This window comes from Zonotrichia leucophrys, chromosome 14, assembly GCF_028769735.1.
Source record: "Zonotrichia leucophrys gambelii isolate GWCS_2022_RI chromosome 14, RI_Zleu_2.0, whole genome shotgun sequence".
Taxonomy (NCBI): domain Eukaryota; kingdom Metazoa; phylum Chordata; class Aves; order Passeriformes; family Passerellidae; genus Zonotrichia; species Zonotrichia leucophrys.
The window spans coordinates 7,921,818-7,947,820 of record NC_088184.1 but is presented as its reverse complement, the minus strand read 5'-3'; the positions used below and the strand labels follow the sequence as shown (position 1 = coordinate 7,947,820).

The 26,003-nt window shown below is 39.9% G+C and overlaps 1 long non-coding RNA gene across 2 annotated transcripts in view; it reads right to left on the bottom strand.

Annotated features, from left to right (window-relative positions):
- LOC135453909 (uncharacterized) overlaps window positions 1-25,786 on the bottom strand; it is a 75,665-nt gene extending 49,879 nt beyond the window's left edge. Inside the window, exon 1 of one of the 2 annotated variants that reach the window (XR_010441992.1) lies at window positions 25,702-25,786. This is a non-coding gene — a long non-coding RNA (uncharacterized LOC135453909). The remainder of the gene's footprint in view (window positions 1-25,701) is intronic. The other variant, XR_010441993.1, reaches the window with a different exon arrangement.
- Window positions 25,787-26,003: the final 217 nt, after the last annotated feature.

The window sequence follows — 26,003 nt, the reverse complement described above, 5'->3', positions numbered from 1 at the left end:
TCCCTCCCTTGTTTAAAAGCTTTTCTAATCCAGAATGGCATAAGAAACAGAATACTGTGAAGTGCATACATTGAAGTCTGACTGGGTAATTTGGCAATAGTCTTACAATAACTGTTTTTCCAAACCCAGTAGTACACTTTCTCAGTGCTCCAGTTAGTATATAAAAAATAATGCTTAAACTGTACAACTTCCATAAAAACCTAGAGCAGGCAATGCATTCCTTGACACAACCACACATTTCAAAAATGGGATTTTTATCACAGTATTTCATTTCCAGTCAATCGAGGTCTGCATTCATAGATCATTTTGCACACACATTACTCAGCCACTGCTGCTTCTATCTCTAGTCTGGTAAATATTTTTTGCCTTGTGCAAAGGATATATGGGCAACACAGTCAAGATGAATTCTTGCATTAGTCTTGTAGCCCGGATGACAGTGACATACGGCAAGATATTAGAGCACTATGGTATCAGAAATGTACAGTAAACCTGAGTAAAAGACATAGCCTAGAGTTTTATGGCCTAAGACCCAGGAAAACAAAGATAAAAGGTACACTTCCACTGTAGCATACAGCCAAGTTTAGTCATTCAGAATAATACACCACATCAATTAAATTTAACCTATTGATTCATCATCTTCCTGGAGCCAGCCCAGGTGCCTGAGATGACAGCTTGGCCTATTTCATGCAGTGCAATAGAGATCAATAAGGAGGTGCTATGGGTTAGTAGATGGTGCCCATGTGTCTAGCTAAGAAAAAAAAATGTAACTTAGAGTTATCAAACTGTTTTACTGCTTCTAAATGGACATCAGTATTCTATAATGTAATCCAGTAGTAAAGCAGTAGAGAAGTTTGGCTCTTGAAAGTGCTAAAAGGCTGCTGTGATTTTCTAAGGGGCAGCAGGATATTGCTGCCAGCAAGTTCCCAGTTCTGGGAGCAGGCTGGTGTCAGTTTTATGGGCACACCAGAGGCAGCTGCAGAGCACTGCACAACCAGTCTGTCATGAGCAAAGAACACTTTGTTTTTCCACACTGATGGGAAATCTTCATTTCTCTTCACAGGCATTAATCCACTGGAATCAGGCATATTTAAAAGAGTTCAGGTTAAGCCATTCTTTCTACAGCCCAGCAATGCTGCACGTACAGCATTTATGCTTCCAGCCTTATCAGCATTCAAAGCCACATCAGTTTAGCTAACAGTGCTAACATTTTTAAACAGCTAATGAATTCTGAGCATGGCCAGCACTACTTTAATTCAAATTTGCGTTATAGTGAGTTCTCTCAGCTCAGCAAAGAAGGCAGTTTAATGTGCAATTAAGGCTCTCTCTGCTATGTAAGCTGCTTCTATTATATCAAAAATCATAAATGAGAAGAATTAGCACATTGGAGAGTCAGTGCAAGGTGATGAAGAAGAGGCAATTTTATGCAAAATACAGACTGTATCCAAGTTTCAGTCACCTTGAAGACTGTGGAAACACCAAACAGCTCATTTAATATTTTATTAGTCAATTTGCCAGAATGATACAGAAGGACCATAGAGCTTTAGCAGAGTTACTGCTGAAATCCCTTCATATGTGACCTGTACTATCCTGTTCTTATTTGTAAATTTATATGAGATGTCGTAAACACATAGATAAATAACACAGAAACAGTCTTGTGATAGTAAGTAATCCACACAAATTCTATCAGAGCAATAAACTCTCTCAGAATTTTATCCTCAGGGCTCCAGATAACCTCATCCAGTGAGAAATTCAATAACTCCATCACTCAAGAACCAGAAAGCAGGGTGGTAACTGGGTTTGGAAGTAATGCTAGTGAAACTCTACAGATGCAGCTTTTCGAACTGAATTAATTTGATGAGAATAGAACACAGATTCATTTCAGGCTTATTTTTTGACATCTTTCAAAGTTAGAATACTTCCAAATTTATATGCTTGAAACCCTAGCAACTGCCTCAATTTTCTAATGTAATATCTTTGTGAGTAGAATCCTGGAAGACAAAAATTTATTAGCACATGGCAGTATTATTTAATCTAACTCGGTCTGCAGGCTCAAAACACTTAATCTAAATTCCTATGGAATTAACCATATTTAGTCTTACTATGACTGAATTTTAATAACTTGAAATTAAAGCTGGGCCAGTTGGAGGAGGGAGGCATAAAAACTGAGCTACTCATCTTTTGCTTTCAAACACTTGCAAGTTCTTCATTTTTAACAAGTGAGAGAACTCCAGGCATGGCAGATATCATAATTTGGCAGGTATTCTATAAAGATGAAGCTAAAAAATGAATACTTTTCTTTCTTCCAAATAACTTTCAATTAAAATATGAAAAAAAAATTTAAAAGACCAAACAGATCAAGGCATGAAGAAACAGCAGTGCTTTATGAAAGCTTAGTGGTTTAATGCCAAGTGTCCCACATTTTTTCATAGCAGAAATATTTTGAGGCATTTGATGGCGTGATGGGCTTGTGTGGAAGTGGGAAAATGGAAAAACTTCAAATAGGTGGCTCACAGCAACAACTGGGAAGATGAACTGTAGGGAAAGGCTGAAGAGAGGGAGGGATCTCTTAGAAGAGAAGGAGACATCGTAGAAGGGTCACACTGACAGCCTGGGTCAGGGTTCAGGGAAAGAGAGGGAAGAAGTCAAGGAAGAGCTTAATCCAGAGCAGGATGAGCTCAAAGAAATGGTCTCAAAAGTTGTCTTAGCAAGTGCACAGGGTAACTCATGTATGCCAGAAGACTCTTCCATTTCAAAACTTACCCTGCACTTACAGGTACAGGTTAACTGGGACTAATAGGCTTTGTAAATCAGGACCAGGGGAATACAGTTGTTCTGGCTGCTGTCATTTCTGCTGCTAAGACTAACTACATCTGGGGAGAAAAAGATCTGGGAAAAAAAAAATCATGGTTTTGGCATGTGATACTAACAGTAAAGTGTCACAAGTTTTCAACGGTGTGTTGCCATGCTAAGATGCAGAATCAAACAAAACATTGTAACTTAGTGAAGCTGCATAACTTCAGGCATTTATCTTTGACAGGAATGGCCTGTGGGAAGCACATCTCTCGTATTTATACAGAAAAATTCAGGCTTCTAAACTGAGGGTCTGCATCTCCACATCGACTCAGGCTGTCAAACATAACCACAATAAAAAGCACCATCCTATTTGGATTTCTTATTGATCCATGTTCTACCATGAATGGCATTATTTTCTTCCTTGACCTCAGTTCAGGGAACAATTTAGAAGCTTTTCAAAATCTGCTTTTCTATTATTCAGGGACAGATCTGAATTTATCGAACAAGAACTCTTTTTACAAATCCTTTTTTTTTTTTTTCTGGATTATTTTTGTCTTTCCATCTTCCTTTTTTGTTCTCCTTCTCCTGTCCCAAGGTGGATGTGAACCTCAGGCTGCCTGAGTAGCTTTTAAACATTAAACAAAACACATCAGCTTGCCATGTCTGCCTCAGCAGAAAGTCAATATTCACTCCAGGAGCAATCAAGCACCCAAGCACAGAGGCTATAGCAAAAGGCTGTAAAAAATGTAGTAACAATGCCTGAAAGTGCTTTGAGTAAAAGGTTTTCTTGTAAACCTGCAGTTGAAACCAACTTTATATAAGAAATAACAAAGGCTTTGATCAATCTGATCTAAATTTTGATATTACAAACCCAATATGTGGCCAAGTGTAATTTTGAGCCATGCAATGCACAAGGACCTTCTATCAAGTTTACTGGAATTCTAGTAATAAAGTTTTTGTATAAATTTTGCAATTCTATACCTTTGATGTGCACAGAATTTTAGCTAACCTGCATCTCAGGATCTTTATTGCTTCTATAAATGCAAATAGTGAGGAAACAATTGGTTTTTTAGCAGTACAGCTTTGAAAATCTTTACCTAATAAACTTATTTCACATATGTCATTGATCATGCACTGGATGACAAATGCTTTTTATCACTACCAATCTCAAGAAAAGTTTCAATGAAGAAATACCTAAATCAAGAACAATGCACACTATAAATGACTTTTTCCCCAGAACAACTCAAAAATAATGTAGTTAACCCAGCAAAGATTTTAACCTTCATCCTATGAAAGTAGAAATTCTTTTTTGTGAAAAATCTGCATAAATAAAAATGCTAAAGATTCTACAGACTTGAAAAATAAATTGCATAATATTAAATAGCCCAGATAAGTGCTATATAGTCTCACCCTTAAATAAGTAACCTTGAGAAACACTTCTGAATCTGGAGATTGGGTGGTCACTGTCAAAGCTACATGCTGAGATGCAGAACGGACAGGAAATTGGTTCTGTGCTTATCCAACTCTTGCCACCAAAGGATAAAAGCACCTGTGTTCTCAGGTACTTGCTGAGGTACAAGTGATTTAATTTTTATTTAATAGCATTTTATTTTTTCAAAGGGAAAGGTCAAACTAATTCTACTGTAATTTATCCAATAATTCAGAGTTCTTAGAATGCTTTCCATTTTCAGCCATGCCGTGCTCCTGGGAAAATGGTGGGGAAGAGAAAAGGAAGAACTCAGGAAAAAAAAAAAAAAAAACATTTTGAAGAACTAGGATTTCCTGTAAGGGCTACTAAAGGGATTTTGTAACAGATTAACATCTAACAAGGTAATTTCTGTATATGTAACAAAGGCCAAATTCCACCATGACTTAGGAGGATTCTCAGCATTCCCTGCAGCTGAACCAAGTGAGTGCAACCAAGACATGCCATGAAATAAAACAAATTCTTGTAGAATGAGAGGCTTATGAGATCAAACAGAAAGCTATTCAAACTGAAATGGGGTGAAGCAGGCACCTGATATGGGTAGGTACATCAGTGAACAAAACTGGTTTTCATTTTTCTAACAAAAAAAATTAAGTCTTGACATTATAGAGCAGGATTCAATAAAAAAGTCAGAGACTAATCCTGGGAAGCAGGAGTGGGAGGTGAAAATAGGAATTTTACCTGAAATACAATCAGAATAGCAAGCATTCAGCTTTCCACTCGAAATTCAGAGAATAACTGAGCCTCAAATCTCTGAAGGTTTATTTCATCATCTAAAAAAGTACTCCGCAACACAGAGTATTACACTTGCTTTCAGACAGAGCACTGCCTAATTTACAGCCTATTCAATAACAATGTAAAGGTTAGGATCTACATTCTTGCAAGACACCATTGAAAACCCATCTTTGTTCATTTTTAAGAGATGCCTTTTTTCACCATTTACTCTATGTCTGTTCTTTGTACAGAAAAACAAGTAGCAAGTTTGATCAGTGGCTCATCCACCCCAGTTTGGTTTACAGGATCTGCTCCCCAGGTTCTGAGCACAGGTGATCTCAAAGGGGAGCCAGGCAGAGCAAGGATTCATCAAGGGAGTTGATGAACCTGACAAGTACCCTGGCCAGCTGAATGCCACCTCTAATGGAACTGTGTCACCAAATGGGCAGATATAATCATGGCAAGAGGCATAACTCTTTTAAATCAACATTTTAAAAGATCACAGAATGAACTGAAGAATACTCATCAGCACCCCCAGTGCCACAAAACACATATTTACTTGATAATGTTAATAGTAACATTCTCTTGAAGACTTTTCAAGCTCAAGATGATTGTGGAAAGTGCTGAAGGCCTGAGAAACACAAATCTCATTAAAATTGCCATTTTAGTTGTGAAGAAAGGTTCATTAATATGAGTTAGACTGTGAGTCAGCAATGCTGGCATCCTTGCTAACACAACAGGGTGGTCTCAGCTCAGGAGCCTTAAATGTGGGAGCAAACAGCACTAGCAGAACACAGGCTCTGGAGTGTAAACATTTATCATCAAGAGAAACTGATCCTGCTCCTGACTGTCTGAGCTTTAAATCTTCTATTTTGCAGCATCTGCACAAGAATACTGGTGGAAAAAAATCTACAGTAATGGGTAATGTGTAAACTACAGAGTCGAAGCATTTCAGACAAGAAAAGTCATATCAAGGAAACACCAATTCCTCATGCTTTCAGAATATGTAAATATTTTACACTTAGAAAAACATTTAAATGCTTATAATTGCAATGGGTACTTATCCCCTGAGAGCTCAGTTGATTCAGGAACAGACACGTCAGCAAACATGCCTGTTCAAATATAACTTAAAAAAATAAGTGAGCTATCATGGAAACAACATTATTTTACAACAGGTGTTTTGGAAACACTGATCAGCCCCCAAAAAAAGCGACACCGAAAGAGCAACTTCAGCACCTTAAATCAGGATTTACAAGCAGTCACAAACTCCAAATTACCCACAAATTATGATTATCTGTTGCAGAATTACACAGCCATCTTGCACACAAGCATGACTGTTCTGGAGCTCATGATTTTTTTAAAGCCAAACTTCTGTCTTGGCAGCAGAATTTAATCTCTCTTATTTATGGTTCTCCCAGTTCCCCAAACAATTAGGTGGCAGCAGAAAGAGGGAGGCACTGACAGAGGCTGATGTCTCTTCCCACGCCACAGCCATCGGGCACTCCTCCTTTCTGGCACTCTGCAGTCAGGGTGGCATCACAAGGTCGTGATGATTTGTAGCACCAGAGGATTGCAGAAGCCTCAGGCAATTGTCAGAAGCCTTGGCTTCCTAGTAGAGCTCACTGAATTATTTCCAGATTTATTACTATGGCAAACAGCTGCCGAATAATCTCAGTGCCCACAGCCCAGAAAGGCAGAGAGGAGTGAATTAAGTTCAGAGGAGACGCAAAGTTTCTGTCTATACAAGATGTCACCATCGCATCAGCACAGGTTGATTTACTTTTTAGTGACCCAACTGCATCCTTTCAGTGCCTGATCATTCTGGAGGCCATGAGAGAGATGACACTTCTCCAATAGCAGGTTAATTATAAACTTACATAGTAGGAGACAAAATAGTGATGTTATAGATCAAGATTCTCCCTAATACTTATTCTACTTATTGTGATGTTATAAATCAAGATTTTCCCTAATACTGAGGAGAAAAGAAAGGGTATTTCTGCAGCTTTTGTTAGCAACTGTTAAATGGGTACAAAAGGCAGAGCTGAGTTAGAGGCTGAAATAGAGATATTAGCAGCATTGAAGGGGTTGGAGAGGAGAGGAGGCTGCTGTGATGGAACATACAGGAACAATGATTTTAGGGAAGATTTACCAGCTATTCCCAAAGAATTAACAATGATCTTAGGGAACAGCTATTCCCAAGGGATTAACAATTACAGCAGAGCCACAGTGACAAGCAAGGAGCCAGGCATGATAAAGATAGATGGAAAACTTCCAAGGTCTAGTGATCATGGTAATATTAACTTCTAAATTTTCCTGAGGTAATATGAACTTCTAAATGCTCAGAAAAAGCAATTCTAATTTATTTAGACTTCTTAAGAAATCCACACTCGAATGCAAGTGATAGAAAACTGATTGTAATCAATTATTTTCTACAGCAGTTGGGGATGGAGCAACAAAAAAACATTTAACTCATGGATAAAGACAGAACTACAGTCAGCCTGTAAACCACACCTGAGTAATTTTTGAGGAGTGAAATCACTCAAACCTTAATCACAATTCAGGCTGAAATTTCTGCGAGTTGAGTTTTGTGGCTGTCTCAGCACACACCTAAAGCATCATAAAACCTGCAAGAATCAACAGTAAATAAACAAACAAATAGTTGTTTGACAAAGGATCAAAATTCTTTACAAGGATTCAGCCCTTGGATAGATAAGGCCAACATCTGATAAGACAGGAATTTATAAAAGAAAAGTAGAATTAAACATCAAATTGAAGAACACTTATAGATAGAACTACCTTTTTCCTTCTAAGAGGTCTTGAAAAAGAGAAGCCTGTTCCCATCTTGATTCTTTGGGCCTGGTTCACAACAACACCACACTTCTTTTACTGTGATCAGGTAGGATTAAAGGACCTCATCTCAAAGAAGCCTTAATAAGGACCTCTCCTCTGTGCAATTTACCCATCTATGTTCTCAAATTTAAGTCATAATATTTAATACCTCATTCCCACATAATATCTGTGAAAAGAGATGAAAATAAACATCACAGAAGTGGAAAGTCTTATTTCTATGGCAGCACTGATGGTAATAGAAACCTCAGAGATAATGGTAACATCATTCTCCTCTGCAAGGCCACTCACCAGTTTTTGTGCTATCAAGGAAAAACAAATAAAGGAAACCAGAGGAATACAGTTCCTAAGCAACGCTGTATTTCTGTACCCCACTCAGGCTCTGGCAGAGGTTTATCTTGCTCCAGGCTCTGAGACAGGGCACAAAAGGTCTGTGGGACTGTCTGGGATGCACAGTGCAGCTTCCAATGGCACCTTATTAAATCACTCTTCTTGGGCTGTTATTACAAACCTGTATGAAGAAAATAATTTCTTTTCCTTTTTTCAGGCCTTTGTGTTTCTCACCTATCTATCCAATAGAGCCATCAGAGCAGTGATCAGACCTTTCTGTGGCTGCACAATGCCAGGCAACAGGAAGCCCTGAATTCAGAGGGAGGATCTCTGATGTGACTGCAATGCAAAACGTATCAGCACCAAACAGCCCAGACAAAACCCCAAATTTTCTTCCTGCCAGTTGCTACATTTGGTGTTTGTTTCTCTGAACACTTCACCTGCAGCAAACAGAGCTTCTCCTGCAACCAGAATCAGGCTAAATTGCAGCACTGCCACAGACCAAGAGCACGAGAGGGCCATGAGGTGAGGAGCCCCATGTGCACAGGAGAACCACCCAATGCACCCTGGTTAGAAACTGCTGCCTCCTGTCAGCCCCTCGTGCGTGACAGGGTACCAGGACCTGTGGAAACAAGAATATCTGCCATCTGTTCAGGAAGATGTGGCACAAACTAAAAACATCCAGGTAAGGAGGGGGGGAAAACAAAATCACCTTTCCATAGTTATCAATATTTCTTACACCAGCCACAAAGCAGTGGCATAGACCACCCAAACATCACTGTTACAGGACAACAAACAAAAAAAAATAATTGTTTTTCCCTAGCACACAGACACACACAAAACGCATCCTCTGATTGCATAAAGCTCCATGGGCAATTTTGTAGAAGGATTATTTTGTCTTCATGCAGTTGCCTAGCGATAATATTTGTCCATCTGTTGTAAGGCATATCTCCATATCCAAAGGCACAGTACATATTGCCATGTGCTGGAAGGGATGCAGGATTCTTGCCTTGCAAATCAGCCCATTGATCATGATGAAAAATGGCAAAATGCCAATAGTTCATGCACTGAGACATCTCAAGGATTCACAGCTGAATAGCTATTTAAATTATAAACCTTCCTTACTTCAAGTCATATTTAGAGCTAAGAATCACCAGACTAACAACTTTTTCAGCAGTGCAATGTTCTTTATAAGTAATAAGCAATGTAAATTTTTGCAAGCTGAAGCATAAAGCCATAACTATACAAATAAACACTAGATATAAAGGCAGAACTTTTGACCTCAGCACAGTTATTTCACTCAGAGGAATATTTCTATTTATAAAAGGTGTATTTGTTCTGGCCCCACTTCTTCTAATGATGGTCTGCTATAATCACAAAGAGATGTGTGGTTGATTTGAATGATTTCTTTTGTTCCTAAAATTGGTATTTGCATCTAAGCATTAGTGCACAAAGTCCAGGTTGTTCCACTACATGACTTTAACCACAAGGAGAAAATGCTCTCCAAACAAAATTTCTCCTATATATCTTATGTTTCAACAGCAGAACCACCCATTACTAAATGGAAATTATCACCTTATTAATCTAATCTAACCTTTCACCAATTACAGCAATTGAACAGATGTCATTAGTGGGCCTGGGCTCACTCTGGTGAAAGCACAAATGCTCTCTGAATCCCAGACAGATGAAATTTCAATTCTCATCCTGGTTTTCAGGAGCCCCATGTACGCCTGCCTTTCTAAACTACATCAACAAGACTGTAGCATTTAGTTACAAATGATTAGCACCAAAGAAACACAGGTTTAACCTTTATGGAGATGTTTGCAGCATAGGCAAAGCACAGCACTCTCAGAGTTCACCACTAATGACTTTAACTCAGTCTAGAAGAGCCTTTCAAGTGGTTAAAACTAATTTAGATTAGATCCTAATTTAGGTCTGGGCCTCTCTTGTGAGCAGCTTGTGCCATATTGGTGCTCTTGTGATATGGGATTACCATCAAAAGAATTAAGGTGCAGCTAGCTAATTAATTTCAATTAATAGTATTTAAAGACACACAGCTGTATACAAACCAGGTTCCCAGCACCAAGGATTGCAGTACATTTCATTCACAAAGTTACTGAGTGCCCATAGCGTGGCCACACTGAGAGGCACATGGCTGGTGCCACAGCCCTGCCTTTGCCTATCTGAGCAGCACAGGAGGTCCCTTGTCCCCTCTCTGGCACAGCATGGAGCCATCCTGCCCTCTACCTGGGTCACTCCTGCCAGGGAGGCATGTAGGATAGGCAAGACACAGCTGCAATGAAAGGTTCAAGGTATGAGAAATGCAGTTTTCCAATATTTTCCTTCCAAGAGCTCTGCAGCCCCTCTGCCCAGTACAGGTCTCTGGCACAGCCTCTGGTGGCTCAGCTCTCCCAGGGGACAGCTTCCAAGGCTGTCACTGGGCATCTTCCCACATGGACAGTGAGGGGCCAAAGAACCCCCTGCTATGGAGAGTCCCACTGAAGGGACATTTTTTCATGGTTGGATGTTGTCTTGCATATCAAGAGTTCTATTATCATTACAGTGCAAGGATTCCATATCACCAGAGTTTCATACCTTCTCAATGTTACTCGTAGGCATCTCCTCTAAGCACTGACTCCTCCTGGTCCTCACAGTAACCATCTGACTCCAGAGCCCACCAATCCACTCTTTTATACCACTTGTTTTTACTGGCTACAGGCATGGCCTCTTAAGATCAGGCCTGCTCCTAATTTTTATTAATTGGTCCAGCTGCAACTCATTGGGGGATAAGATTACATTCTATGCCACCCCTACAGTAAGACACCTTTGTGTAGCTGCTGCTGGGGGTTATCTGAAGCCCTTGGTACCCCATGGGATCCTTGCTGTAAGAAGCTTCTCCCTCTTTTTTGTACACAAGTCCTGCATTTACCTTGGTGGTGCTGCTCAGGGACTGTGGGACATAAGTGTCCTAGCTGAGACAGTCACAATACAAAACAACACTCCATTTTCAGAAGGCTTCAAACCCCATTTTTGTTCTAGCATGCATGCTTTTAATACATTCTTTAAAAACTCCTTAGTTTACACTTTACTTGTTGGTCAGGAGACAAACAAAGCTTATTGGAATAGACAATTGCAGGTTTCTCTTATTTTACCTTCTGTCTTTCTTGGTGTCTATGTTAATGACCTTGGTAGAAATTCTCTTGGGGTAAACATGGATCCTCTCATCAAACTGCTCTCTAGCTCAGAGAAGTCACTGTAAAACCTCTCCCACACATCAGGGATGTGCTGCCAGCACTGGGCACTGACTCTGAGGGAATGAGCTTTGCTGACAGGTGGTCTGGAAAAGGGGTACTCACTATAGGAATGTGACACCAAACAAAAGGATCTGCTTTATGTATGCTCTGCCTGGTGTTGGTTTTGAGCAATCAGTGAAGAAAATGGAGAGCTGGATGCTGAGTGTTGTTAAAATCCTATTCTGGGTCAAACTCCAAGGCCACCAACCCAACCTAAATTCTCCTCCAGTTTTTCCCTGACCTCCCCATTTCCAAGTCATAATTGTATCACCTTCTTCCCTGCACAGGAAATTAAAAGTACATAAAAATTATTACCTATGCCAAAAGTTATCTGTACTTTTAATGCACTTTGAAGATACTATAAAATGTGCAAGCCTTGTAAAGAGTGGAACACTGAAATCACAAGCAGGATCTCCACTGAAAATTGATACCAAGAGTTTGGTGCCTTTTTTGAAAGATTTCAACATAATGCTACCAACTCTTTTTGCTTTACATAAAAATACCACTGCAGAAAATCAGATCCCCTCTACCCCCTCAGAGGTGGCAAAATGTAAATGTTCAGAGGTGTCTGTATCATTATTTTAAATGTCACCAAATCCAAATCTCAGCATTACAGAAGTTATTAGCTAAATCCATGTTCTGTACATGCCAAAACATTTGCTCTCTCATCAACCATTCTTTTCTATTTTTCTCTTAATTTACTAAGTTCTGAATTCACAGATGGCTTCAGTAAGTTTAACTTACAGAGAAAGCAATACAGGAGAAAACTACAGCAATGAAGAATGTTTTTAACAAGTCACACTTAAGGAGATCCATAACATCTAACTTTTGAAAGAACGCAGTAAATCCCTCTCACCTGTCACATTCACATGCTCACAGATAATAATGAAAATCTGAGCTTATTTGAATAAATTCAAAACATAAAACTGATAATTTAAATCACTAAAGCATATTCACTCTTCCTTTTATCAATTTAAAACAAGTAATTTGCAGACAAAATATCTTCATTTATGGATGGATTGAATACGAAGCAGAGAATCTGAGCACAGAGAGGAGAAATGAAATTCACCTAATAATACATCCTCTCATCAGAGGGAGGAACAAGAAGAACTATGAACAACAAAAATATATGGCTTTATTGGAAACCTGCTCATCATGATGATTCCATTAAAATGGAATACCAATAAAAATGGCAGTGATGTTCTCTAATGAGCCTGTGATAGAGTACAGGTCTGGGTGTGGAGTTTTAGCCCAAGTGCCAAATGCTGGGCTGAATATTTTGTGTTTTCACAAATCCAAGCAGTTTCTCCCCTCACTTTCAGTGAGTACAAGGGTAACACTGAAGTAGTCCCTTGCTCATATACTGCATCCCAGTGTCCTGGAAAGATCCTCCTGGGAGGGGTGATAAGGATATAGCTCTGCATTTCTGCTCTCCTCTTTCAATTAAGGTTTTTCATGTCACCAAAATATGTTTTACATAAATGCAAATCAAGGATTTGTTGCTGAGCTGCATTTGGTATTTATAAACTTCTGAGAGAGCAGGCAGTGAGGCTCATGGTTTATTGCTGCTTTAAGCCCATTGTAATCTACAAAATATGATCAATTATTGTGGCAGCTCCGAGTATTTTAAGCAAAATCCATTTTTCTTTGTCAACCACTTTATGTGATATGAGATGTTAGACACACAGACTGAGTCATTTTCTCATTAGCCCAGCCAAGCAAATACATCTTTCCCCATCCACTCCTTGAATTTATGTTATGAAAAGATACATATTTTGAAGAAAGCCATTTTCTCTGCATGTTAAAAACAAAATAAAGTCGGAGACTGAGAAGGGGAGAAAGGGAACAGCAGAAAGTAATCTGAATCCCAGAATACATTTAAAGGGAAGAACAATGTATACTTCTACTGGAGATAAGCCATATTGAGCTTATCAAAAAGACAGCCCTTGGATGCCACAGTTTGCATGTGGCTTAAAGATAAAGAAACAATGCTGCTTTCTTCCACTCTCTAATCCTTCAAATGTGCAGCTTTAAAATATCCCATCATTTAACCATGGATTTATGATCAGAAATCAGGTACATTCATTTTTTACAGCTAATTACATTCAGAGTGATTAGGAAATCAGTATATTCATGAGCTTTTGGAAAATAAGCAGTGAAGTTCTAGGACTGCAGTCAGGATTTCTGTAGCCAACACAGCTTTGCTAAACTTCACCCAGTGAGCTGTGCCGCATTCTATTTATTCAAAATGAATATCGTTCTAATTTCATTAACTGCAAGGAATGGGGATAATAAATCAGGAACTACATTTGTAATGATTCAAAGACAGAGAAACTAAGGCTGTCTCAAAAAAACAAAAGACTGAAATGCCAAATACCAGATTTCCAGCCTCTCCAACACCTGAGTAACTGAAACACACAACTCATCCCATTAAAGCCCAAGACAGGTGTGTGCTTGGCTAGGACCACAAGCTTTTAGATAAATTGATTTATGTGAACAGAGCTCACTCCTCTGCCCACAGCCTGGGTGAGACTGAGAAGGGAATTTTTCTATTCAGTCAGTCAACGGCCAGGTTTTCACTCTGGAAACACAGCACAGGTCTCTCAGCCCTGCACAGTTTTACCCTCAGTAAAACACAGCTGGGTCCTGTGCAGCACAGCTCTGCCCAGGGAAACAGAAGTGCCAGCCCAATCCTTCCTTCCCAAGCTGGAGCAGGAGAGCCTGGCTGTGCCTTGGCCAGGCTGTGACACCAGCACCCTGCAAACGGCTGCAGGAGAGGGCTGCTCTCTAAAACTCCCCTGCACTACAACATTTAGTCTTTTCTGTTCCAAAACACACAATCCCATGCAAAAATGCAAAATTCCATTCAGCTGTACTTCAAATTGTGTTTTAGGGAAACAATAACTTGTTATTTTTGAACACATCAGAAGCAATAGAGATTTCAAGGCACAAACTGTATAAGCAACAAACGCTAATGCCTGCCTGAGCTGCTCTGTAATATTTTATCTGGAGATCTGCCAAATTTTGTCTGAAATTCAGCTGAAGTTTGATGATCACAAGTAGAATGGCTGTTTTTGTGTCCCACACGCATATTATCAGGAATAAAAAGACAAATTGTCAAGTGAATGGCACTGCTGCTACAAAGGTGGTATTTAAACAATTGGAGAACTTAGAAGTAAATAGAAGGCAGCCAGCCAATTCCACATTGCTTCAAATGACATTTTCACAAAGCTCCATTTTCCAATTATTTCACATAACATGCTCTGCTCTATGGGATTGGCTCTCCAGTGCAAGGCTGCAACACAAACTCCATAGAGTGCTGGGAAAAGAGACTTCTTAGGCTGTTTTGAAAAACACTTTTTTTTTTAAGTAACTAAAGCCAGAAGGACAATTTTCATGCATAAACACAGCTTTCTGGCTGTTTATCACTGCTGTCAGGCAAATATTAGCTGTGCTCAGCATGGTATTTCCCCCAGCTTTATTTTGTAACTTCCATTGCATGCTGGAAATGGGGCTGACCAAGAAAAGTGTTTATAAAAGGTTTACTGCTGAGGATAAACTAATTCATGAAAATTTCAACCACACACTAAACATCCCACAACATGATAACAATTACAATCTCACTTTCTATCCCATCTGCTTCTCCAAGTGCACATTCTCTCCCACTTTAACACGACACTGCCAACACACACAGACTTCTATCACACCCAGTCCCTCAGGCACCCTGAATTTCCTTTTCTGTATCACAGTTATCTCAGCATCTAATCTCTTTCAATGATTTTTTTAGACACCAACTGTCTCTAGATGCCCTATGCCCCTTGTCCTTGTTCTTGTCTCCAGGTAGCAGCAAAGTTTAACCTTCTTGCAAAACAGACTCATCAGCATAAACTTCCTTCTCCTGGTTCCAAGAGGAAAAAGAGCAATGGATCAAGAGCTCAATGGATCAAGTGATGGTGATCTCCCCAGAACTATGAATTCTTCTAAAGCCCTTTAAAACAAATCAAAATACTCATGTTTCATTTTATTTATTAAATACACAGTAGTACCCATGGCAATATATCTTTTGCCTACAGATGCTTGCTTTGGCAGGGGGGGTCACCAAATACTGAGCAGTCTCACTTTTCACCTGTGGACATTGCCCCCTCTTGACCTAAAAGCTTCTGGAGGAGAAGAAATAGGAATGACTGAATTAGCAGAAAGATGGTCTCTCTCTTTGTTCCATTAGTCATAAAGACACATTTTATTAATCAAAATGAAATGGTTTGAAGTTTTGCTTGCTAAAACAGTGCTGCCACCTCCTCCACAGTCTCCCAAGCATCTCTGCCAGTGGCAGATGGGCTCAGAAGAAACCTCCACAGAGCAGCCATCAAGAGCATGTGCAAAGATTCGCTCCAGAGGAACACAAAGGGAAGGATCTCTCTTCAGCGGCAGCTGTTCCAGGAACAGCCTCACCAGGTGACTGACAACAGCCTTATGTCATCTCAAACTTATCCACCACAATTTAGATTTTCCCTACAGCTAACTTTTTGAAAGAAGATATACACTGATCATGTCTTGTCTTTGCTCACAACTCAATCTCTATTTTTTAAAACTTAACTTGCTCATCTCCAACATGCACAGGCTCTTTCATCAACCACAGACTGCCTAGACATACGCTGTGTGACATGTCCAACCTGAGCACTTCATGCAAAAATCCCAAATCCTGGTGGATTGTGGTCGGAGTTTGTTCTGGTTTGTGTCATTCTGTCCCACTCCTTACCAGCTGGCAAACCAGATGTGAATTTGAGACAATCTCGAGCATGTTCCTGTCAGAAGCACTGTAAGCTGGAATGCTGATCCTGGCTGCAGTGACCTGATCTGCCTCAATATTCCCTGGAAGACCTTTCCCTCCCCCTGGGTGCACACCATTATCTCTTGCCTGAAGCACTGTGACTGAGCTCTTGCATTTTTAGTGTCTCTTTGCTGTATGTCATGAGGAAACTGGTTTAATAAACAATATCAAAGACCTGTGGTCCCAGAAAGGTTAACTTCTGCCAGGATAAAAATGTAACAAATCATTACATTTTAGCTATTGTAAGCTATTATTTAAGGTACTTGCAGCAAAGAAATTAAACTGACAGATACCAAAATCAGTATTGAGAGCAACAGCTTGAAATAGAAAAAGAAAAAATAAAGAGCAAGAAAAGAAAATCACCCAGAGATTTAGGTTCAAGTGTTCCAAAAGTCACAGACACAACCAGCTGCAGCAAATGGGGCATCCTGGGTGCTCCAGCCCAGCATTGTGGCTCACCCAGTTCAAACCACCCTTCACTTCAACACAGGTGCAATATTTCAAGTCCTCCCCATGGAGCTGGAGCTGCCCTAAGAATGCCCTTAAATAAGAATATTCATTTACTGAGCAGCATCACCCAGGGAAACCAGGCTGACTCTAAGCACTCCACTCAGTTGCCAGCCACAAACCTGAGCATTTCTGGGCTCCATGAGCAATCCTCAACTCCCAGCAGTAAAGGGACAAGTTCATTGTAAACATTCCATTATTCACCCAGCCTGATAAAAGGCCTGCAGGCCACCTCCCCTGCCCATTCACAGGGAGTAGCCTGGTTTGCTGATTAAGTGTGTTTCCATTCTCTGAGATGGTGATTAGGGTTGCTGGAAGTGGTGATAGCCTCCCAGGACATCATGACTCAAAGCCTGCTTTGGTAAAGACATTTATTTAATTATCCAAGGGGCATTTAGGAAAGTGTTTTTTTTATATATATGTAATGAATGAGCACTACACTGTGGTTATCCATACATCAATCAAGTGTGATTACAGGAGTGACTGCCATGTTGTCCCACAATTTTTTAGAAATTAGGAAATGAGAAAACAAATTTTCTTTAAATCCTGTTCTTTTCCCATCATCACTTAGGCAGATATAATTTTCATTATTCTGTAAATACTAGGTCTCCTCTGTGGTCTCATCCTGTCTAATTATTACTGTCAGAAGACCCATTAAAGACCTCATTCCTAAACATTTCAGCAGAGAACCTAGGAAAAAAAAATTGCTAAGCACTAGGCTTATTTTTTGCCCAAGTATGAGACACTTAGATGACCATAAAACAATCATTCTAAGTGGACAGAAGTAAAATATCTAAATACCTGACTGTATATTTAAAATAATAATTTATTATGGTGCCATAGATATAAGGTATATTTAGTAGGATTAGTTTAGAAGTATATTTAGAAGTCTATTTTAAAAGTACATCTCATTTCTCAAAGAGAACACACCACAGCCTCTCCTGCTTGAATACAACAAAATTTATGAATGTGAATGAGGATCCTCAGCAGGAAAGGCTTTTGAACAGGATCAGGTTTTTACCTTCAAAAAAGAGCAATTCTTTTCTCCATTGCCAATCCCTCGTTGCATGGGAGTTGTGCTGAATACTCATCTCATCAGTCAGTACTCTGATTTTACCCTTGTACATATATTGAGGACACAGCGCCTCAAAGTGAAATCACTGGAATATCACAACATACACAATAATTTAAGAGGTTCCAGCCTTCCACTTACTATCCTTTATTATAAAATATATTTGTCCTTGTCAAAGGCATTTACCAGGATGTGAAAAATAACCATAATATTTAACACTGCACGTTAGCATTGTGTCGCTACAACTTTAAGCTGCAGTTTTTGCTGTTTCATGCCCACTTCAAAACCAAAACCCAAACCCAGCCTTTTTAGTCATTTTGCTCTGCTTGCTCTGAAGGTGCTAAGTCACTGGGGAAAAACATTAGATTGCAGTAACTTTCTACCACTTCTGTTTGGACTGTATTTCACTGTGCTTCGTCCCAGCTGTTTCCTACTGCTTACAGATTGGCCTCAATTCTATTTATCTACAGATATAGGAACTCACATATCTACATACCTATCTACACATCAAAAACATAGCTTATTGTTCCCGATTTTAATTATTTAGTTGAAATTCTTTAAGGAGGCCTTAAAGGAATTCTTTTTTTGCAGAACAGAAATACTGAAGGAATCCTGATCCTGCCGGCACAGAGAGCTGCATTTGAGTGCTCAGTAAATTCAGTAAGGCTTGAGTGACTCATGTGTGAGCACATGGCTGAAGAATAAATGTTTATTATTAATTATTTATTAATCTTCAGCGTTTCAGTGCCATACTGAGTTAGCATAACTTTCTGAATAAATTATTCAGCTTTTCACAGTTCAACCCAAGCACAGCAGAGCTCAGCAGAGATGACAAACCTGTGACATACAGCACATACCCACTAAAACCCTTCTCTCTTTGAGCTCTTGATATTTTAATCACAGTTCTACCCAGGGGTGCACTCCTTCGCATCAGGCAGTGCAAATCAGAGGGATTCTGTTGTAAATACTACAGAAATTCAGCTGCTGTCCCAGTTGTTGGCACAACAACAAACTGAACGAGCCCTGGCAGGAGGAGGAGGTCCCAGCACCAGGATGCTCCCCCAGGGCAGGAGGGTCCAGCCTTGCCCTGACCCTCTGGCAGTCTCACAGGGACAGCACAGCAGCCAGGAACACTTCCCCACCTGCAGGGAACTCTCCCTCATGAACCATTGTCTGCTGACCTGAGGCCATGGCAATTCAGCATGTGCCAAATTCATGTTTTCCACACTTGATGCTGCAGCTCTGAAGAATCTTGCACATGTATAAAGGGCCAGTTTAAAATCTTGCCAAGTTTGTGGCGTAGGTGGTGTTGTACAGCTATGAAATCCAGAAGCTCACTGTGTATTATGGTGCTTAAAAACAAAAGTGGGACCTATAAAATGTCAATGCCTGAGGAAAAATTTACCTATAATGCAAACTAGATGAGAAGGTTTTTGAGCATTTCCTCCTGCAGAGTTACCTTCACTGGAACAATTTCTCCACAGAGAAAACTGTGCCCCACTCATTGCTGCAGCTCTGCAGATCCTGCACCCACCCAGAGCAGCTCAGCACAGCACAGGAGCGAGGGCAGAAATCACAAGGCACCTTCATCCACCTCCCCCAAAAATCTATCAGTCCCTGGTCTAATTTACATCGGCACAGTCCCCAGGCACAGGGAGGATTTGGTTCCCCATACAAATTGCTCCCCACAAAGGGATGAGAGTGTCCTGCTTGAAGGAGTTCCGAGAGCCTCAAGAATGTGCCTGCAGCCTGGGATTTCTGGCGTGCCCAAGGACTCGCCTGCTTTGGGCACTTTACTCTGTTCAGCACCCTTCCTGTGCCTCTGGCTAAACAAGAAAACTACTACAACAGAAAATACAACCACTCAATCCAACCTCCAGCCAACCTCTATTGGCAAAGCAGAAAACCCAGATAAACTGAGTAAGAGGCAACAAAAAATAAAAAACCAAACCAACTTCCTAATGGATTATAAATTATAGAAAGAACATTCTTTGCTATGTAATTAATGGAAATTTACTATTTTTAAGCTTCCTGAGGGAAATTTTCCATGTCAAATCAATTTGTAGGTAGGACCCAAGAGGCAGAAAATCACAACTGCTTCACTTTGCTTCTTCATTACTCTGTTGCTGGGGGTTTAATTTTCAGTCACGTTCTTTGGTGACTTTGATCTTCGATGACAGTGTTAACTCTATTTGGTTCTCAGTACTGCATTGATTTTAAAAAGCCTTTTGAGATACCCTCACTAATTATTTCAGTGGAAGTTTAATTAAATCTTGTCACACAGGAATAAGCTGCTTCTTGGAATAGCTGCTAAACATTATACAGCATGTAATCGGAGAAAAAGGAGGATGGATAATTATGGTTGGACAGACAAGCACATGAAGAAAATTCATATTTAGAAAAAGCTTTCTGCTTTTAAGTGCAAGAGTCTGTGAACCTTCTCAGCCTCCTTTGTGCACAGAAGTAGCAGAGTTCTTGCACTTGTTCTGTTTTCCATCTAGATATTTCTATATCAACACTTCCATTCCCAGATCTCATCCTAATTTCTGCAATAGAAACAACTTTGTAATATAGAAATTTATTGAGATTCCTATTGGAAAGGAATTATTAGCATTTAGTCAAGAATACTTTAGGAATGATGTCTTCATTCAGACAACTGGTCTGCTCACATTTATTTAACAATGCAACTAAAGAAAAGTTGCAAGGATTTTTTTTCATTAAATTCTTGTGCCCACAATTCCTCCCTGTTGATCTGTAACTGCCTTTTATTTTCCAAATGGACTCCCATAAATTCATAAATAAAGGATATTTGATTTTAGCAGAGATTGAATTTATTCCTCAGCCAGATATACACACACAAAAATGGAGCCTGTTATTTCTTTTTGTAAAAGATTTCACTATTTTTCTATTTCCTTCTGATTCTTTGATTCCCTACAGCAATGAATAAGCCTTTTACTACAGGTATTTCACCCAGCTTTAATGTTGAATGTCACATGTACATATTTCATACTGAGCCAGCAGCTAGTCTAGTATGTTCCACTTGGAAAACTCAGCAAAAAAAGAAATATATATGCCCAAGGTTAAGCAGATACTTTTTGCAAGCCAATATATTTTCATATTAACTGATATAAATATGGCATTCATACATAAACACCACACTTTTATGATGATGTCAATATTTCTTTTTGGGGGAAAAGACAGATAACCCAATTTTGAATGAGCTTTAAGATCAGAACAGCCTGTTTGGGAGGTGTATCAACCAGAACAAAACAGGAAAAGGAAAATTAAAGCTTAATGGTAAATGAAATGAAACAGCAAAATGTATTCATTTCCTAACCTGAATTTTGCTACATTAACTGCATAAGACTGCAGGATGAGACAAAGTTCCCTGGAGATTGAATAAAAGCCTCAAGAGGTTTGTATGATAAACAGAAATGGTCAAATTGGACTCAGCAGAAGGGAAGCAACACCATCTGCTTTGAGGGGGAGGGAAACAGCAGTGGCAGCCACCAACAAGGGGAAGAAAGAACAGGAAAGCCAGGCCTGGGTCTGTGTTCTCAGAAGCCCCTTAAGGGAAATTAAGGACTTGAACAAGGCATTACTTTTAATCTCATTAATACATCTACAATATGGCTGGAACATTCAAGAACAGGAATTTGCTTTCCAGCCCTTGAACAAATGAGTGTGGCCATCTGGAGAGATTGTTCTTCATCCAAATGGGCTGGAAAGTCTGAGAATAAACACTCCTGCTTGGAAACTAAGAATAAAATCTGTCATTTGTACTTTGACACCTTTCTCAGGTCTAGCAGAAGCACCACAGGGCAGAAGTTTACTTCTTGTTTAAGGAGAGAAAAAAATAGCACTTCCTCGTGTTACTTCAGAAGCATTCCAATGAATATTATAGGACTCGTACCCCCTGTACAAAGATGTGGGGGCTCTCTAAATCCCCCCAGCAAGAGCCTAATTATCAGATTTCATCATGAACATCATTCTCTCCCTCACTATGCTGCACAATAGTTTTTCCCTCTGTACATTAACTTTATTTCACTTCTGTTAATTATCATCTTGTGTTCTTACTATAGGCCTCACCCCTGAAATAAATCTAACAAATCCTTTAAAATTTGTCACCACTAAAGCAATATCCAAGCTTTTCTGTCACACTCATCCTACCTGAGTGAGCCTCCAGCAGGATGCCTGCTATGGCTAAACTCACTAACAAACTCTTTAGAGCAGACCTCGTGTCTGATCATTTCCAGTGAATTTTTGGGCACTTCAAAGAGTAGTTTGAGAAGAGATGGGAATTTTTGTGTTGCATTTCTAAGTGTTGCTCATTATATCAAAAATCCTTTTCAATTTTACCTGGCAAGGGAGGAGGGACAGCTTCTTGTTTGAGTGGCTGGGAGAAGGAGATTTAGGTTTAGTTTTTGTGTTGCCCTCTCCTGAGAGGATGCAGTGAGCCTACTTGGCCTTGGACAAGTGGAGGTACAAGGTAAGATGTGTTGATGTGTGCCACGTGGAATCCCAGTGGATTTTCACATCACAATATCAGAATTCAGTCACTTTATTTCAAAGTAAAGCTTCAGAGCACTGATCTCTCCTCTGACAGGTTTACTTTGCTCGCAGGTTGTTTTCCAGCACTTGCAGGCAGGGAGAGGCTGACTCTGCAGAAGCCAGCTCCACGAGGCCAAGTCCCACTGGCCACATCTGCAGCATCACAGGGATGTTATCAGAGCAGCTTTTACTGGAGTTATGGATGGCAGGGGATGACATATGGATCACCTGCCCTTCTGTCACCAGGGATCAGCAGACACACTGAAGTTACAGATTAGGTCAGCACCGCTGCAACACTCCAGGCTGGGGAATCTATATCATCCTTTATTCTCTGTGGCTTTGGAGCTTCCCACAGATTAATCTCTCCAGGCTGGGGCTGAAACATCCTCCAAACACGTGCTGAAGCTGTACTCACACAAGTTTTCTTGGTTTTTTCCTCGTTCCCTTTCCTTTGCAATATCAGCCTGGCTGACAGCAGCAGAGCAGGGTGTGCATTAGCTGAGGAGGCTGTGGAACATCCCTCTCCTGCACTGACAGGGCTCAGCAAAGTCATTTACTGGGTCTGCCTCATCACCATCTCACAGAAAGGGCCAGCATGTTCTGTTTACACCCCCAGCTCCTGAGGGCACAAGTCCCCACTGTCTATTCCTGGGATAACACCTACATTTTCAGGAATTCAAAAGATGTAAGCAATTCTCCTGGGGAAATAGTTAAAATAACTGCATGGAAGGACAGAAAAGAGAAAACTTTTCTTCTCTTATCCATGTTCAATCAAAAGAACACTGGACGTTACCTTGTTTAAAAAATAAAAGTAATATTTCAATATTTGCAGACAGTATGATCCTCAAATATGCCTCTCTTGTTGCATAAAGCTTAGCAAAATGATGGAACGAGACATCACTCCTGTTCTGACTCTGAAGTACAGTATAATTTATTTGTTTCTAATCTCTCTGAGACTGACATTCCTTAATAAATATAAAAACAAAACAGAACAAAAAACAAAAACACTACCAAACCAGACCAGTAATGGGAAAATAAAAATACTCCAAAGTAAACAGTTCAACCAAATCAGATATGAAAGGGAAGAAAAGTGTGCAGACCTCTATTATGGAGACTGATTAGCAGCAAATGAATAAGCATTAAGGAAAGTCCTTCCACTTGATCTGAGTGGGAAACAACGCAGACCTCTGTAGAAATAACGCCAAAAGGGATTTTCCTGCAAGGTTCTGTGGGAACAGCAGGCAGTGACCCTTCACAAACTATTAGCTTGACTTGACACTTAGTGAAAAACGACACTCCCTGCGACATAATTTCTGATTTCTCTGCTAAACTGTTTGAGACCTCCAGAAGGACACTCAGCAATTTGCTCTGCTGAGCAGTAAACAAGCCCTGCACACAGCAGGAACATGTGCAAAGCAAACCCCACCTGCATGTTCTTCTCCAGATTGCCAGAGGCTGTTAGAACAACTGCATCTCATTTTTTAAAAAGAAAAAAAAAAAACCACCACAGGAAAATTGCATCATTTTCCAGAACAAGTTGTTAAAGCTCCACATAAAGGGGAAGTGCCATCTGATGTACTGTCAATAACTAAAATTAAACTCACATTTAGCATGGCAATAACAAAGCAGGCAGCCAAGCTTCAGTTGGTTCTTTGCAAACATTTTTAAGTTATAAACTGATGCAGGTATTCCAAACCCTGCTCCTAGCCATGTTATCCCTACAAGTTCTGATTTTTCACTAATGAATCCCACCAAAGGCAGCCACAGTCATGTCTGAAAATATTTTATCCAGTGTCTGTTGGAAGGAGTAAGGAAAATGCATAGTGTGTGGCTCATAAAAATTTTTTTTTTAATTTTTAAAAGACAATTTGCATAGCAAAGTGTTCATATGGAGGAGTTCTGTGATATTGTAGAATTAAAAGACAGTTAATAGATTTCACATTGATCAGTTTTATTGTTCACAGAATTTCCCAAAGCTCCTTTGGAGAAGGTTTTGCAGGAGATGGTGAAAGAGTCTGGAAAACCTCTGCAATCTGTGAGAGCGTGATGTTATGATATGGAAAACAAGAATCGTGATAGATCAGTCACCTACACCAGGGTAGAGTTTCTTGATTTCTGTTAAATAACACAAGAAATACACTCACAGAAGTGCAGACCCTAGCAAGTACTTTTAAAAGTGTTTTTCAATCTTTCATTTTGTTACTTGAAGACATCCTGAGGGGATTTTCAATCTACTCTCTCCCTTTCAGAATAATCTTTTAGGCAAAAATCTGCTAACTATTGTATGGTCACAAATAGTATAATGTTAACAAGAGAAAATGGAGCTAAGGGCAATATTTGTTATCTGCATGATTCTGTCAGCTATATGGTTGACAAAAGGAGAGACACCCCTACCTCTGTTATCTGTGAATTTTACTGAATTTCACAGAACCTTGCAAAGCCAGGTCTTTATGACTAATGAGAAAATGGAATTATAGAATTATCTAGGTTGAAAAACACTTTTAAGATTATTGAGTCCAACTGTTAATCTATTTTTTAAAGTTTTGCAGGCCACTTGCTGGCCTGCAGCAATAGCAGAGATAATTATAGTTAAGATAAAGATTTCCATTTAAAACAATTGAATTGTTGTTGTTAGAAGCACAGAACGATTTCGTTTGGAAAAGAGCTCCAAGATCCTCAAATCAACATTAACTGCCACATCCACCAGCAAACCCTGTCCCCTTGGATGCCTCCAGGGATGGTGACTCCACCACTGCCCTGGGCTGCCTGCTCCAGTCCTTGGCAATTCCTTGGGGAAGAAATGTTCCCCAATACCCACTCCAATTTTCATAGATCTACCCCACACCACTTCAGCACAACTTGAGGCAGTTTCCTCTCATCCTGTTGCTTGTTCCCTGTGAGCAAAGCCTGACCACACCTGGCTCCAGCCTCCTGTCATGGAACTGGAGAGAAATTTATGCTTTCCTCCAGGATAAACTCCTTCAGCCACTGCTCATCAGATTTGTGCTTCCATTTAAAATTAATTTATTACCAATCTTTCTACACATTTGTGTCTGCTACAACTAAAGCACAGCATGGTACCCCTTAGGAAAAGGCAAAACCCACAAATCTTGGTAAATGAGATGTTCTGTGGAAAACCAAAGATGTTGGAAAGAAAAATATCAGAGGAAGAGTCTGTGCCAGAATCCTCCCCAGGACCATTCCCTGTTGTCCTATACATTACAACAGTTCTATTGTCATTATGGTGCAAGGATTCCACAGCCTCAGAGTTTCATACCTCCTCGATGGTTTTTTTTTGCAAGCAGCTCCTCCAAGCACTGACCTTTCTCAGTCCTCACAGCAACCATCTCACACCTCTGACTTCTCTCACTCCTCTTTTGTACCACTAATTCTTATTGGTTACAGGTGCAGCCTGTTATCATCCAGCCTGCTCCTACTCGTTAGTAATAAGGTCCAGCTGCAACTCGTTGGGGGTAAGATTACATTCTACATCACCTCCATTTACCTATACTGTGTCACCCTACAATTCACCCTTTTTCTTTTAACCACAGAGTTGCAGCATTTCCAGAAGTACATATT